Genomic DNA, 16,010 nt, shown 5'->3' with positions numbered 1-16,010 from the left:
ACCAAGATTGTATTTTATCCCAAAAGTCCACAAAAAGATAACACTTGTCCTGGGCAGGGCCACAATATCGGCCATTAACAGTGTGGGTGAGAAAATAACACAATATGTAGATTTCTTTCTTCAAGAGTATGTGAAACAACTGCCAAGTTACGTAAAAGATACTGGTGACTTCCTGAAAAAAGTTCAAGTGATCACCTGGTCAGAAGATTTGTTGTTCATCACATTGGACATTGAATCTTTTTATACAAGCATTGAGCATACCACTGGGTTAAATGCAGTTAAGTATTTTTTAGACACAAGACCCATTGAATATTACCATCATATCAGGATGCTCTGAAGTCTGCTCTCATGGTGTTTGTATAATAACTACTTTTCATTTGAAATGACATCTTTTTACAAAAGAGAGGAGCTGCTATGGTGGCTTGCTTCTCCCCCAGTTATGCATGCTTGCATGTAGGATGGTGGGAGGAGCAGGTCCTCAAAAAAACTCATGCCAATGATTTTAAAAATCATGTTTTGTACTGGTTAAGATCCATCGATGATGTTATTATTGTATGGCAAGGAAATGAAATGAGAACAACTAAGTTTATCAGTCAGATTAATTACAACACTGCCAATCTTAAATTCTCTTTTCATGTGAATAAGAACTGTATTGAACTTCTTGATGTAAAGTCTACCAGAAACATGGGCTATTAGCGACAACGCTATTTAGGAAAGCCACTGCTGGCAATCTAACACTCCATGCCAGCAGTGTACACCCTAAACATTTGATTGGGAACATTCCCTAAGGGGAAATGTTACGTCTAAAAAGGATATGCAGCACAGAAGGGGATTTAGAAAGATGTACAGAAGAGGCTCTTTGTAGATTCAGGCAAAGGGGATATAGTGAAGACATCTTGAGAGAGGTAGTTAAAAAAACAAATATGAGAACCAGGGAATCCTTGCTCAGTACCAGCACACACAAGGAAACATCCAAGGACGCAAACAACGCCCCTAGGTTAATAACTACCTTCAGTAAGCAAGAGAGAAAGATTCGGTCCATCATCAGGCGAAATTGGACAATTCTCCTCACAGATGGGGTACTGTCTCCCAGATTACCTACCCAACCGGTCGTCACTTACAGAAAAGGTACATGAATGCGTACACAAATTGGTAAATCAAGTCCTGAGCTGTCCGCTGCTAAAATGTGGTTGCAACCCAAACACTGTTTAACTAAATGCTCTACTTGTAGAGCATTTACGTTTGGGATAAACAGTACACACTACTCTACACTATTTAGCCCAGACAAAACAGTAATTAGGGGCAACCTCACTTTCAGGACACAGTTGGTGGTATACATTCTTACATGCGGCCTAAGATATGTGGGAAGCACCAGGTTGCAGGTGCATGTCAGAATCCTACAGCATTTGTGGGCCATTGTGAACAATGACTTGACCTATCTAGTGGCTCGCCATTTCAAGCAGGTACACGATAATGATCTCAATTGTCTGAATTTTGTTTGTAGTGGCGACTGTTTCAAAACTTCGTAGAGGGGGAGACAGTGAAAGAGTTTTAAGGAAGATGGAGTCCAGAATGATCGTAGAGCTTGATAGAAAGTTTCCATGTGGTCTAAATAACACGGAGGACTTGCATCATTTTTATAAGAAACAGTTGGCACAAACCAAAACTGAGCCTATAAAGTTCTTCTGGATGTTTGGAATATTGGTTTCCCATGACTCCTGTATTTTCTGTTGACTAGGTTTTGAAAATACGAATCATTTCTCGCTGCGGCACCTTTTTAATTGATTTTAAAAGGTCTCTGGGCCGCTTTGGCCAGAGCTGCTGATTTAAAGAAGGGAAATATTTTTTGGACAGCTGTCAAAGACCTACGCTCCTCTGGACAACCTATGACCCCGATTAGTTGCACCATTACAGGCGTAGCATGGGTTAATCATTTTAATGCCATCTATGCCACGCCCCATTCGGAGCCGGCTTCACTGTCCTTCTGCCATCCACCAAGGGTTGATATAACTTTTTCTGAGGTAGAAGATGGCATTAACCAGAGCGTGGGGAATAAGGCACCGGGCCCTGATGGTTTACCCATTGATATTATTAAATTGAATCCAGATGTCTGGGCTCCGCTTCTTTTAAATGTTTTTAACAATCTCACTGTTGCTCCCCTCCCTTGCACCTGGTCAACAAGTATTATCGTCCCTATTTATAAAAAGGGAGATTGTTCTCAACAAAGCTGTCACAGGCTCATCTCCCTCATCGATAAAACGCTAAAAATTCTTGGCAGGATCTTATATAATAAGATTCTTTGCTGGACCGAGGACAATAGTATTCTGGAACGCTGCCAATTAGGCTTCCGCAATAGGGTCGAAACATTGAGCAGTGTCTCAATTTAAACCTAATTCTGGGGAAATACAATATTGCACGCAGATCGCCAGTCTATCTCACTTTTATGGACTTGTCCTCTGCGTTCGATTTTGTCAACAGATCAAAACTCTGGACAGCCCTTTTGAATTACGGTCTAAACGAGCCTCTTGTGCATTTCTTGGCTTATTTGCACAAAGATTTGAAAGCTTGTGTCAGAATTGGCCAGGGGGGCGAAGTTACAAATACTTTTAAAGTCCAAAGAGGGGTTAGACAAGGATTTGTCTTAGCCCCTCTTCTTTTTATCATTTATAATAATGGTCTTCATAAAAGCCTCATCCCCCTTTCCCATGATGTCCCAAAAATTATGGGCAATTCCCTCCCCGTTCTGCTTTACGCAGATGATGCGGTCCTCATGGGCCGCACTCCGAATGCTTTACGCATTCTGGTGAAGGGATTTGTTGATTATATGGAGTCTCTCGACCTAAAAACCAATTTTAAGAAATCCTTTATCATGTCGTGTGGCCCCAATAAACGACAGTTAGGTAGTATTTCGGTAGGCGCAGACAAACTGTGGTCCACTAATAGTTTTCCCTATTTAGGGGTGGTTTTTGCTGCGAGCAACTCCTGGACTGAGCACATTGCTCACTCCAGGGGTAGGTTCTCAAAGGCCATTAACTCAATTCTTAGCCTAACCCGCTCTAAACACACTGGCACTTTATCTGCTATCTTAAAAATTTATAAAGCCCAGTGTACCCCCGTTGCCACTTATGGCGTGGAGGTCTGGAGTGTGGCCAAGTGTGGACCCATACAACTGGAAGAGAATAGATTTCTGAGGAAGATGCTCTGTGTCTCTATCTCTACTGCACAATATGTCTGTCACAAGGAGCTAAATTTGAATTTTATAGAGGACTTCATCCGTGCTCGCCCTGTCCTGTTCTGGCTTTCCATTTGGAAAAACCCGGCGGCATCACTCACCAGGGACATTATTACTGACTGTCGGAACTGTGAGAAATGTTTGGATATTCCCTGGCTCTTTGGAGTGTATACCAGTCTCTGTAGCATTAATTATGGGAATGTTTTTACTAAGTACATCGTAGATAATCTCCCACACAAAAATGAAATAAGAAATGCTCTATACACACTATATGATGAAGAAAGATCAAACCGGGAATCTCCTAACATCACTGTTTCTACATATTTGGCTTTTGATTTCTTAACTTCGCCTATGCCTCACTATCTGACACTCCTGATGAGCCACTGGGTGCAGGGATTATTATTCCGCCTAAGGGCAGGCTCAATTAAATATGCACTTTGTTTCCCCCTTGACCATCAGAAAGACCTTGATTCCCTGCCTTGCCCGTGTGATGGCCTGAGTGGTCAATCTGCGTTGCATTTTTTATTCTTTTGTAAATTTTATACGAAATATATTGAACTGTTTTTAATTCCGTATTTTAAAAAACTTAAACCTATTAGCTTGGAAAATGCATATCTAATGATATTAACTATGGATAAAAATGAACTCATATTTCGCACTAGCACTTTTTTGCGTACAGCCGTCCGAGCTAGACAGACTATGTTTGATCCATGAACTTGCATGTATTATGTGAACTTATGTTGCTCCTTTTAACTGTTTTGGTGACTTGTACTTTTATGGACACTTTGTTATCCAAATAAAGTTTTTATTGAAATTGAATTGTAATTGAAGTTAATGGTATTTTATTCAATTTTAATTGAATTTAATTATTTAGGGCTTGCATTGTTTATGCATGTTTTTTTGTGATATAAGATTTTAACGACAGTATATATTTTGCACTTGCACTTTAATAATGTTTGTCATACGCACACAGGGTAGCACTTTAGCATTCAGCACTTTTGAATAAATTCTGAAGGTATTTTATTGTGCCAATTATTGGGATTTATCCCAAAAATATGGAGAAGAGGTGACTTAGTATGGATTTATCCTAATGTATCAGCATTAATGCAGGAATATGTGTCAAAAGGTAAAATATACTTCGTGTATTGTTTATACAGAGTGATAGTTTACAGTACCGGTTGTAATGATTTGCACTAATATTTTGGGTCATAAACAATATTATGACTTCTTTTATATGGCTTAATGCGCCATGGAATTCCCGATTTGGAACTCTGGGTTTCGGGTTGTATTGATACAAACACATTTCATCGTAATGTATTTTACATGGTGGTATTTTAAAATAATTATCAATTTACCATTTACAAAACTGCTTTGATGATTGGTAAGCCACTATGATAGAGGCTAAAGAAAACAGACTCCATAACCATCAGAATAATGTTATGTTATGTTAAAAAGGGCTTCTAAAGCATGCAGCTACTCAGCAGATTGTCCTGGTGCTAAGACAGAAGATACAGGGACTTGAAAGGAGAACTCCGATTCTGGGGGAGCAGCCTTTATGCTGTGTGTTGAAACAACCAGGTTTTCAGTTGTTTCCTGAAAACTAGTCTGTTCGTGGCCTGCCTAAGCGGGAGTGGCAGTTTGTTCCATATTCAAGCCACTTGCACTTGAAAAGAGCGGCCGCCACGGGGGCTCTGAAAACAATTTAGAACGACAATTAGATGCTGGTGTGCTGATCTGAGAGATCTGCTTGGAACATAGTATGAAACTCTCCTGTGTATGTAATGAGCCCCCATGCCATGTAGAGACTTGAAAGTCAGGACTAATGATTTGAAGAGAATTCTGCATCGGACAGGCAGCCATCGCAGATTTTTCAGATGGTGAGAGATCCGATGGTCTCTAGGCTCGTGTCTCAGGGCTGCCCTGGCAGCCACATTTTGTACGACTTAGTCTATTCCATAAGAACTCTGACAGGCGCAAATAAAGGACGTTGACATAGTCAAATCTGGAGGTAAGAAGGGCCTGAATGACCGTCTTTCTGTGAGAGGTCGGCAACAGGAAGAGAAAACGTTGGAGCATTTTCAGGAGACCAAAACACGTGTCTGCCACCGACTTGATTTGAGAAGTCATGGATAAGTCATCATATATGTGAGCAACAAGGACCCCTGGTAAATTAGAAATAGAATTTCTAGGACAGGGCAAAACACAATAAACAATAACTTCCTAGACAATTGATGAAATAAAAATGTATGTTGAATTTTGTGTCTTGTCAGAATAACCAATAGTAACCACAACAACTAATTTCTAAAATGCAAGGGGTATTTATCTTTTATTACATTTTTGTATTCATGAATAACCCAAAATATAAAAACACTATTATTCCATACAGACATACAATAAAACATTATTTTACAATTCACAGTAAATAATATCAATAAAAGAATGTCATTAAAAGGAAAAACAATTCTGTGGCGAAAATGTTAACTTTTCGACACGTGTTCCGGCACAAAGTACGAATCTTTATTTGTAATAGCTATGGATGATTACCAGAATTTGATATGGTAAAGACGTTCACAGATGGCTTCATCCTTATTGTCTATCTTTTATAATTCACCCATGATGTGGGAGTATCTGCCAGTGCTGAATATCAGTAAAGACTCCTTAGAGGATTTTAACGTACCTTCCCATTGCAAAGAAGCAAATATTTAATTAGTAGATCACATGTTCAGCGTTTCAGTGTGTGTGTGTGTTGCATGGATGGCGGACATACAGCCAATGTGTTGTTTCCTCAATCCTAAAAATTCTTTTTATCTCGTATCCTCTTCTGATATTTACTGTTGTGCAGCCTAACGATGGGCGTCGCGTTGGGGCTTTCATTATAACAGCTGTAGTGCGCAGCTTGCGAAATAAAGAAGGTCTTGTGGAGTGTGCTTCTAAGTTCATAGGCATCTTTGGGCCATATATATATATATATATGCAGAACTCCTTTACTTTCACGCCGAAGCTTCCCTCATGAACAGCATGCAGGAATGGACATGGCTCCCCTTGTGCAAAAGCAATGCGGACTCCCGCAGGAGGAGGTGAGCCACGTGGGACCGTGGAGGCATTGGGGTTCCCCCATGGTACCCAACGCAATGGGCCATTTCCGAGGGATAGGGTCCCCGGAGCCAAAAGTGGCCCGGGAGGGGGCCACTTGGCCCCTCTCCCCTGTCATAAACAAAAATGGAAAGGGCAGCCCCGGGGGATGAGGTCCCCGGGGCCATAATTGGCCTCTGGAGGGGGTCCTCATGGCCCCCTCCTCAAATTTAAAAAAAAAAGAAGGCTGTCAGGCCTGAGGAACGGGGTCTCTAGGGCCAAAAGTGGCCCATGGAAGGGTGGCCATGCAGCCCCCTACCATAAAACAAGAAAGATTTCTTTTTTTTTGTTTTTAAAGCCGGCATCTCACCCTCCCTGCATAACTGTGCAAACGCACTCCCTGGCACATTTTAAATTGGGGGATTAAGTCCCCTTCAATCCTGAGGGTCCCTGGGGCCAACTAGCCCACCAGATACCTCCAGTAAGCGCCACAGAGCTGCATTGCAGAGAGGTGGTCCGAGGCCAGACCCCTTTTTACACCTCTCTGTGTCCTGAGGACCTCAGGACACAAGTGGACTTTATCCTCTAACCAGCAGTGCACCAAAAGCCGCGTTTGCAGAGTGGTGTTAAAAGGGGCGTGGCCTCGGACCACCTCTCTGCAACGCAGCTCTGTGGCGCTTACTGGAAGTACCTGGTGGGCTAGTTGTCCCCCAGAGACCATCAGGATTCAAGAGGACTCAATCCCCTAAGTTAAAATATGCCAGGGGGTACATTTCAAAAGTGGTGCAGGGAGGAGGTGGGGCCTGACATAACAAGTGTGCAAATGCACCCTGTGATGCATTGTAAATTGGGGGATTAAGTCCCCTTCAAACCTGAGGGTTCCTGGTGACCAACTAGCCCACAAGGTACCTCCAGTAAGCGCCACAGAGCTGCGTTTCATTGATGTGGTCTGAGGCCACGCCCATATTTACACCTTTCTGTGTCCTAAGGACCTCAGGACACAAGTGGACTTCATCCTCTGAACAGCAGTGCACCAGAAGCCGTGTTTTCAGAGTGGCGTAAAAAGGGGCGTGGCCTCAGACCACCTCTCTGCAACGCAGCTCTGTGGCGCTAACTGGAGGTGGCTGGTGGGGTAGTGGGCCCCCAGGGACCCTCAGGATATACCTGGTGCCCATTTTGAAGTGAGAGATGCTGCTAGTGCACTCCTCCTACAGAGGTGTCTGGAATATCGTGCCTCCATGCTTTGACCCCAGCCTGGCTGGTGACAGAAAAGACTACTGTAAAACCTCTTTATGAGTGTGCTGAGGCAGAGTCTTTGTCATGTGCAAGTGTGTTATGTAACAGCTTCTCCTCCTATCAATTCAGAGCTAGCCCATCTTGCTTACACCTATTTCCATTTTGACTCACAATCTGGGAGTAATACACAAAGATGAACGTAGTCATGTGACCTAAGATACAGTCTGCAGGAACCAAATGGTTTAGCCAAGAAAATACAAAAAATTGCCTTTTCAGAATTGTTCATTGATAACTTTATTTCGGTCGAGTGACCATAAAAGTGCACATAAAATACATCAGCACAATAAAACAATAAATAGTCATAAAAAGTTATAAAAGAATTAAACTACAAGTTATCTGAATACAAGAAATAGAAGCAATAAGTGCAACAATTAGGTTTAAAAAGTTTGCCTCCTACGCCCCATACTGAATAAATAACGAGAAACAGCAAACACAATGGGAGGATGGGTATCGTAGGTCAGTATCCTGCAGGCCTGTGTAAAATGCAAGAATTCAAAATTCTTACAAATAGGAATCAGCCAACATTTTCTAATCGCAGAGTAGGCAGGGCAAAAAAACAATACAAGAGTTACATCCTCCTTTTTATAACTACATGCAGGGCAAACTTCGTTATTAGGTTTTAGCCATTTAGATGTAAAAGACCTAATAGGTAGAGTGCCATGCTTTAGCTGGAGATATAGCTTTCGAGCAAGCGGGGGTTCAATTAAATCCAAGAATTCCTCAGTTTTGGATTCTAATTTAACTAGGAGGAACTCAGATGTCAACCTACCCAATGTTGCAGAGCTCGATAGCGTTTGAGCCTTCTGTCTACGTATATGAGAAAGAAGTTCATTCTTTGATATCCCTAGGCAATATGTCTCAGGAGTTTCCCACAGTTACAAAAGAACTAACCGGGTACTAGCAGTACGGACATACTGAAGCCAAGGGATCTTTTTGTATATAAGAAGAGACCAAATCTCAGAGAATTCCGCTCTATAGGCGGCCAGTTCGGGGACTGACCACAGCCTCTTCCAGTACATAATTGGTCTTGTACTTATGATCTCCTCTATTGGGACCATGCCAAGATCAAGTCTGAGAGGGATCAAAGGCGTACTAGGCGGTAACCCAACTAAATTTCTCCCAAAAGACTGCTCTACCTTTTTGAGGTTCATTATCTGCTTGTGGCCCCAAAGTTCAGACCCGTAAATTGCTGCCGTTCTAGCCTGGCGACAATATATCTCCAGAGCTGGGGACACCGGCCTAAAAGTTGACTCCCTAAAAACTTTGCTTATACCCCCAGCAAGCTGAGATAACTTAAGTGTGGACTTAGCAATCTGCGTGTTCCAGTCAAAGTTCTCAGTCAGAGTAACACCCAGATATACAAATGTTTTAACCCTTTCAAGGGGGGTACCATGTAAAACCGGGTTTGGGCGTACCCGCCTAGAGGGGTTAAAAATCATAAACTTGGTTTTTCCCAAATTGATTTCTAATCCCCAAAGCTCACAGAACTCCACGAATCCATCAAGTGTTTTTTTAATGCCCGATGATGTTCTAGACAACAACAGAGTGTTGTCTGCGAACATCAGAGCGGGCACTCTACCCGTAACCAATTTAGGGGCATCATTGTTTACCACACCATTCAGATGTTCCACAAGGCCGTTGATGTAGAGGCTGAATAGTGTGGGTGCCAACACGCACCCTTGGCGAACTCCTTTTTGGACAGGGAATTGATCTGTGAGTTCGCCATGCCTACCACACCTGACCTGGGCAAAGTTATTTACGTGGAGCCTAGATAGAACAGCTCATAAATATGGCGGGAGTCCCAGGTCTGCTAGCACCTTCCACAATTGTTTACGCGGAACCAGATCAAATGCCGCCGGCAGGTCCACAAACACAAGGTAGAGGTTGCCACCCTCTACCTTTGTTGTTTTCCAATACAGGACCTGCATGCGAAATATCTGATCTAGGGTAGATGTGCCTGACCTAAAGCCTGCCTGGAGTATAGACAAGATCCCATTCTCATCAATCCACCCGAGAATCCTGTCGAGAATAACCCTCCCCATCAGCTTTTGTGATGTATTAATTAAGCTGATGGGTCTATAATTAGAGGGGGTTAAAGGGCAGCCCTTTTTTAAAATAGGGACAATTTCTACTCCTAGCCAAGTAGGAGGCAGATCGTCTCCCTGCAAAATGCCATTAAATAGAACGACCAGGTAAGGGGCCCAGATTTTAGGTTGTGCCCTAAACAAGTCCCCCGGCAATTTATCCAATCCTGGAGCCTTGTTGGGGAGCAATTTATCTATGGCTGTCTCAACTTCAATCAAGGTGAAGAGTTCAACTGGGGCAGAGCATGTAGGGACTACAGTCAACCATCCACGCTTATCAGTCCCGTTGTCGCTTTGGAGTTGCTGGGGTTCAAGAGTACTAACAGGAAAGCCATCAAGCTCAGAGGTGCCATATAGAGCACCAAAGTGGCTTTCCCAGATTGAAGGGGCAATATTGGGGGCAAGCGCCTGGGTATGCCCACTAAGTTCAGTTGCAACAATGGACCAGAATAATTTGGAATCCTTATACCTAAGTGCAGATCCCAACTCCTCCCACATTGTGGCCTCCCATTCCTTCTTAGCATCACAGATTGCCTTTTTATATATAGTGTGATGCACCCTGATGGCCTCAATATCATTGGTTTTAATTAATGCAAGCAAAGCCTATTTGGCCTTCCGACAGGAGATGTTAAACCATCGAAGGATCTTGGTCCGGTGTTGGTTTGCCCTTCTCACAGGGTACAGAATATCTTTTAATATGGCAACCAATTGATTATGTATTTCAGTTGCCCTGCCCAAATGGCCAGATTTCCCCATCTCTTCAATGTGCGGAATAATGGTCTTATATAATTCAGCAAGTTTACTAGTGGACGCTTGTAAGTCTGGCCATTTAACCCTTCCCCTACAGTTTGTTATTATTAATGGCACAGTAGCACAGTGTTCAGCCAATGTTGAGCCTTTCAACCCAAAGCTCCCCGGTGTAAGGGACAGAACTAGGGCATTATGGTCACTGTCAAACCTTTCAATGACCCTAAATTCATACAGCATGTCCCAATGCCTAGCCTCAATGAAGATATAATCGATTACTGAGGTCTTATTTAATCGATTAAACGTGGCTCTCCCTGGTCTATCAGGCTCCACCCTCCCATTGCATGCTCGTAATGATGTAGCTAACGTAAATGACTGCAATTGCAAAACAAGAGGGGTCCATACCTTGACCTGAGGAGTCAATGGCTCTGGGATGGCCCAAAGCAAATCAACATCATCCGGGTCACCAAAGTTCGGGTCCATGAGGGGCTCAAAATGACAATTGAAGTCTCCACCTAAAATTAGCACGGTGGAGGGGTCAATCGACTGTATGAGGGTTAACAGAGTTTCGACAGCCTCTGACTCAAGCCCCCGCCTAACTGGCCTTGAGTATACATTAATCAAAGCAATATTTGGCCCATTTGGCAGGGTCAACAAAACACACTGGACATCCAATGAGTTAGTTAAAATTGGTGATGCCTTTACTCCCAGGTGCGTGCCAACCCATATAGACCCGCCTGAGGGCCTGCCCCTATCACCCATGCTCGCCAAGATATCGTATGTTGCAAAACCCTGGGCTACACTTTCTTTTAACACCCAGGTTTCCTGCAACATACAAATATCATACGAAGCCATAAAAGAGCCCCACTCGGGAATAGGCAATTTACTCTTAAGTCCCGCCACGTTCCAGGATAAGATTTTAACTTGGGGAACGACCAATTCTTGCTTGATTTGTTCACATTCCAAGGAACCAGGAAGATCAATAATAATAGAATAACTGGCTTCTACACCTTGCTCAAGCTCACAATTCGATGGGTGTCGATCATCGGGAGAGGAGACAGTTGCAGACTGAGTGGTTAATTCAGTTACCGAGATTTTTACTACGGGGCTTAATTTTGCATTTGCAACTAGGTTGTCAGTAGTGGGTAGCATATTGATAGGGGGCCCCGTCTGTCAATCGCAATCATCGAAGCCCGAGAAGGCATCGAATCTATTTGCAACTTCGAGCGGGGTAAACAGTAACAAGCGGTTCATCCTCCTGTTTCTGTTTCTATAACTCCTAAATGGTACAGTGTCCCACCCAGGTACATTTTCAAAGGTCATAGGGTTAGATGCATGCGTCATATATCGATTATTAAAAGGTATAGAAGGGTTAGTCTGGGGGCAAAGTAAAGTTCCAGGGTACGTTATAGGGGTCACTAGAGATCTCGGATAAAAATAAGTCAATTCACAGGGAACAATGGGGTTGCTGAAATTCCCTGGAGACCAATCTAGAATGTATTTAACAGCTCTCGGATCTCTAAAATTGCTAACAATGAGGTCCCCCTTTATGTCTTTTACTCGGCTTCCCAACCAGGGGAGTCGCCGGACATGCAGGATATCGCCATTAATATTATAAGGAAGTGGTCGGTTTTGACTAAGCCAGTGAATGGTTTTGTTTTTTATCAGAGAGAACCCTTCCCTCTTACCATCCGCTAATGTAGGGACTCCCGTAAGGACAACCACAAGAGGAACCGCTTCTGGAGGCAATTCGACTTGACGCCCCCTATGATTCAGTGCCCTAATGGGGCTAGTACTCGCATATGTCCTAGGTAAGATTTTTTTTTTTCTCCCTTCTGAGCTTCACTAACAACAAGCGGTGCCGATTGCTGAACTAATTTGGGGGGTATTGCCCTGGGTTGTTTAGAGTTTATAGGCTTATTAGTTTGGTTTGCACCCTTATGGGCAACAGGAGTGGAAGATGACACTGTGACTGCGGGGGGCAGCGCCGGCTTTGCAAGGTCCTTAATTGACCCAGCATTATTACTAATAGCCAGCTCTAAGTTCCCTAGCCGTTGCTCAACCCTCTTCAGCCTCTCTATTATAGGTAGTATAAATGACCTGATTAAATGTTCAATACTTTCCAAAGGAGCAGCAGACAATGCTTCCTTTGGCAGGCAATGTAAAGAAGTGGCTAAACCTGGTGAAGTTGGTATGGTTATTATAGGGGCTTCTGGAGTTGGTACAGTTGCTATAGGGGCTGTTAAAGTTGGCACAGTTGGAAAAATGGCCTTTGTGGTTCTACCAAAGTCGGAATGACTAATCTTGCTTCTTTGCGGATCACCACCCCTCTTTCTTCTTTTCCTTGGTGGTGGACCGTGAACTTTGGGCATCACTTGTTTCTTGGCCTTCTTTTTAATGGTCGCAACTACTAGTAAAGGTGGCTCAACTGCCACATCTGCTCCTATGGTGGAATTACTTGGAAGCGATATAACGTTTGTATACAGGTCATTGGACATATCAGGTAGAGGGGATATATCTCGCAAGAGCATAGGAATGCTATCAATAGATAGAGGATCCTCATTTTCAATATGGGAGCTTACTTCAAGTGGAGTGGTTTGTTTCGAAAGGTCCAAGGGAGGTCTATTTTTCACACATTCAACAGAGCGACGTCGCTCAGCCCGGCGCTCAGCCAATGTGCTCTCCCTTTCTATATCTGGAGCAACCTTTGTAAAGTAGCTATCCAATGTACCTTTACTAATTCCCCCTGCCTTCACGGGTACAAATTTTTCAAGGTTCAAGGCCATGATAGGCTAGGAAAAAGTACAAACAAAAGGTCCTTGGTAACGTGCTAGAGTGTAAGCCCAGCCCAGCCTCCTCTGGCCTCTGAGGGCCTAAGAGGGCCCGCCCTTTGCCCGGGCTTAGCCCGGCGCCCGCCCGTGCGCGTACCCCCGCTACGGGGCACCGGCTGCTCTTTAGTAGCCCAGGCGCCGCCTGATGATGCTGCTGCCAGGCGCCTGGGATAGGGCCTCTGGGTAATGTAGTTGTTGCCCAGAGTTAGTGAGAGTGATGGCCGTGCCCCTCACGGCATTCGTCAAAAATGCAGGTTGCCGTTCCCCTCACGGCGCGATTATGGCGGTGTCAGAGCCTCTTCCAATAGTCAGGTGAGCCAGGAAATTACAAGTGCGTTTGGTTACCAATTATTCCCTGTGTCAATATCAGTTACGTTCTTGACATGCAAATCTTGTTTCATAAGCTCCTAGATGTATTTCATCCGTTATTGCACATTTTACAAGCTGTTAATTTAGAATATTCAACAATGTAATGTTCAAATGCCACACATTATGAGAATCATTCAGTGCCAGTTGAGAAAAAATGGTCGAGCATTTCGGTAGTCATTCAAACATGAACCTTTGTTCCAAGAATTATTTCACAGCGGCTGCACAATGGCTGCGTCCTATCCCAAAGGTGAATTTAGTAGATGTTACACAGGTCGTTAACTTATCACGTTGTTGCCGGCGAAAAATTTTCCCTTGTATCGATACACACTTTGTTACTGACGCAAAAATTGTGTAATGGAAAGATTAAGAGTGAACACTGTGGCTGTTTTGCCACGTTACCCCTGCTGCTTGGAGAACATGCTCCGGGAATCTTTTCAGAATCTTTTCTGAGGTTGCTTCGCGATTGCAGCTCAAACTGAACTACAGGAACCAGAGACAACCTTCGTGTTCGCTTGGGCAACACGGCAATATCGGGTGTGGAATCTCGGTACCTCGGCGTTCAGCAATTGAGCGCGGACTGAGAAGGCAGAACTCCGGTGACCCTCCCTCCGGAGAGAACAACCAGCTGCCACAGCCCTTACCCAAGATCCTCCCACCTCACTGAACGCCAGTACCCCTGTCTACCTTGCTCAGAGTTATTTCACTGGGTCACAGTTCCTGGAAGCAGGCACCCTTTTCAAGAATCCACCACTGAACTGTCGGAAGACAGAGACGCCGCTCCACGTTCAGGTGCTTGTCCTTCGTGGTCCGACATATATTCTAACATTAAGGAGGATTTTAAACTACAATTTATGGACACTAAACTCGATATCCCTATCTGCTCCCAATAGAAAGTTAGCACTTATCCAATGTAATAAGGTAACCTATTGTTAATCTATTAGTGGGATAGGCCTCTATGTCGTTTTTCACTACCAGGGCATGTAAAAATAAAAAATAATTGTCCTGCATTTTAAATACACTGCATCCTGCCCTATGGGCTCTTTTGGGCCTATGCTAGAAGTCACTTATATCTATTAAAAAAAGATTGTTTAGGGCTGGCAAATGGCTTAATTTCCAAGGTTTAAATGGGAGTTTATAACTTCAAACATAGGCTGTAATGGCAGGCCACAGACATGTTTAAAGGGCTACTTACATGGGTGGCACAAGGAGTGCTGCATGCCTACTAGCATATAATGTACAGGCCCAGGGCACAGGTGATATCTCTTTATAAGGTACTCTTTAGTAAATTAGATGTGCAAATTGGGGCTTAGACACTTTTACAATCTTTAAAGGAGAGAGCAGTAGCACATTGGTGCTGGTCAGCAGTGGTAAAGTGCACATAATCCCAATGCCACCAAAAACTAATTAAAAAACAGGAGGGTGCAGGCAAACCGTTTGGGGGAAGATCATGCTGAGGATGTCAGGTCTAACAATTGGACTGCGGATCCAAGGTATTTTAGGACCCTGTAAACTCCTGGCCAGAGGAGTAAAAGACTTTATGAGAGACTTTATCTGGACAACCACCATAATGGAAGCTTAGTACAGTACTATGGACCCAACAAGCTTTGGAAACCGCAACACATGCAGGATGTCAAGATTGGCTCTGTTGCAGACCAGCAAGGTCTGTGGCACTTCCCCTTTTCAGGGAAGCTGTAGCAAGCCTAGCGCAACTATCACAAAACACCTTGGGTCTAGGACAAAAGTCAAGAAGTGAAAAAGGCAAGGGTCAGTATATGTGCAACACTAAGACAACAGCCTCCTAGGTCGGAGAAGAGAGCCTCTTCTGCCAGAACCCATCATTCACATGATGTGATTTATCATCATTTGGATCTGGCCTTCTCTCACAAGGCAACCAGTCTAAGAAATTAACTGGGATAGCCTTAGTCGGTGGAAGGCCTAAAGGATGGCTGATGGCTCCGCATAGAACACTCTGGAACCCAAAGACATATCTAAATGTTACGTGAAGAGGGTTGCAAAGAAAGAAAAAATGCAGCGCAAAATAATAAGGAAAAGGGTGTCTTAAAAATGACTAACGGAACTCTATTCCAATTTTATTCTCATAGTGCCCTTGTCATAGTTAAAAAGCAGTATGTAGACACTTGCGATTCTCAAAATGTCAGACAAAGTGATAGGTCGACATGTTTCTGCCCTCATAAAGATCTGCTAGTATCGGGGCATTCCTCAGGACCAAGCAAACAAATAAAGCTGCTGCTAAATATTAATTGTGAAAAAATGTAATATATACAGTGAAAAAGTCACATGAGACATTTCGTATACTCCACCGGTAATGTCCAACTAGGCAGTAGTGGAAGTAATTAACGGGAACCCATATCAATTGGG

The sequence above is a fragment of the Lissotriton helveticus genome, chromosome 12 (genome assembly GCF_964261635.1).
Source record: "Lissotriton helveticus chromosome 12, aLisHel1.1, whole genome shotgun sequence".
NCBI classification, from domain to species: Eukaryota; Metazoa; Chordata; class Amphibia; order Caudata; family Salamandridae; genus Lissotriton; species Lissotriton helveticus.
The sequence above is the reverse complement of the archived record's forward strand: the minus strand, read 5'-3'. Positions refer to the sequence as shown.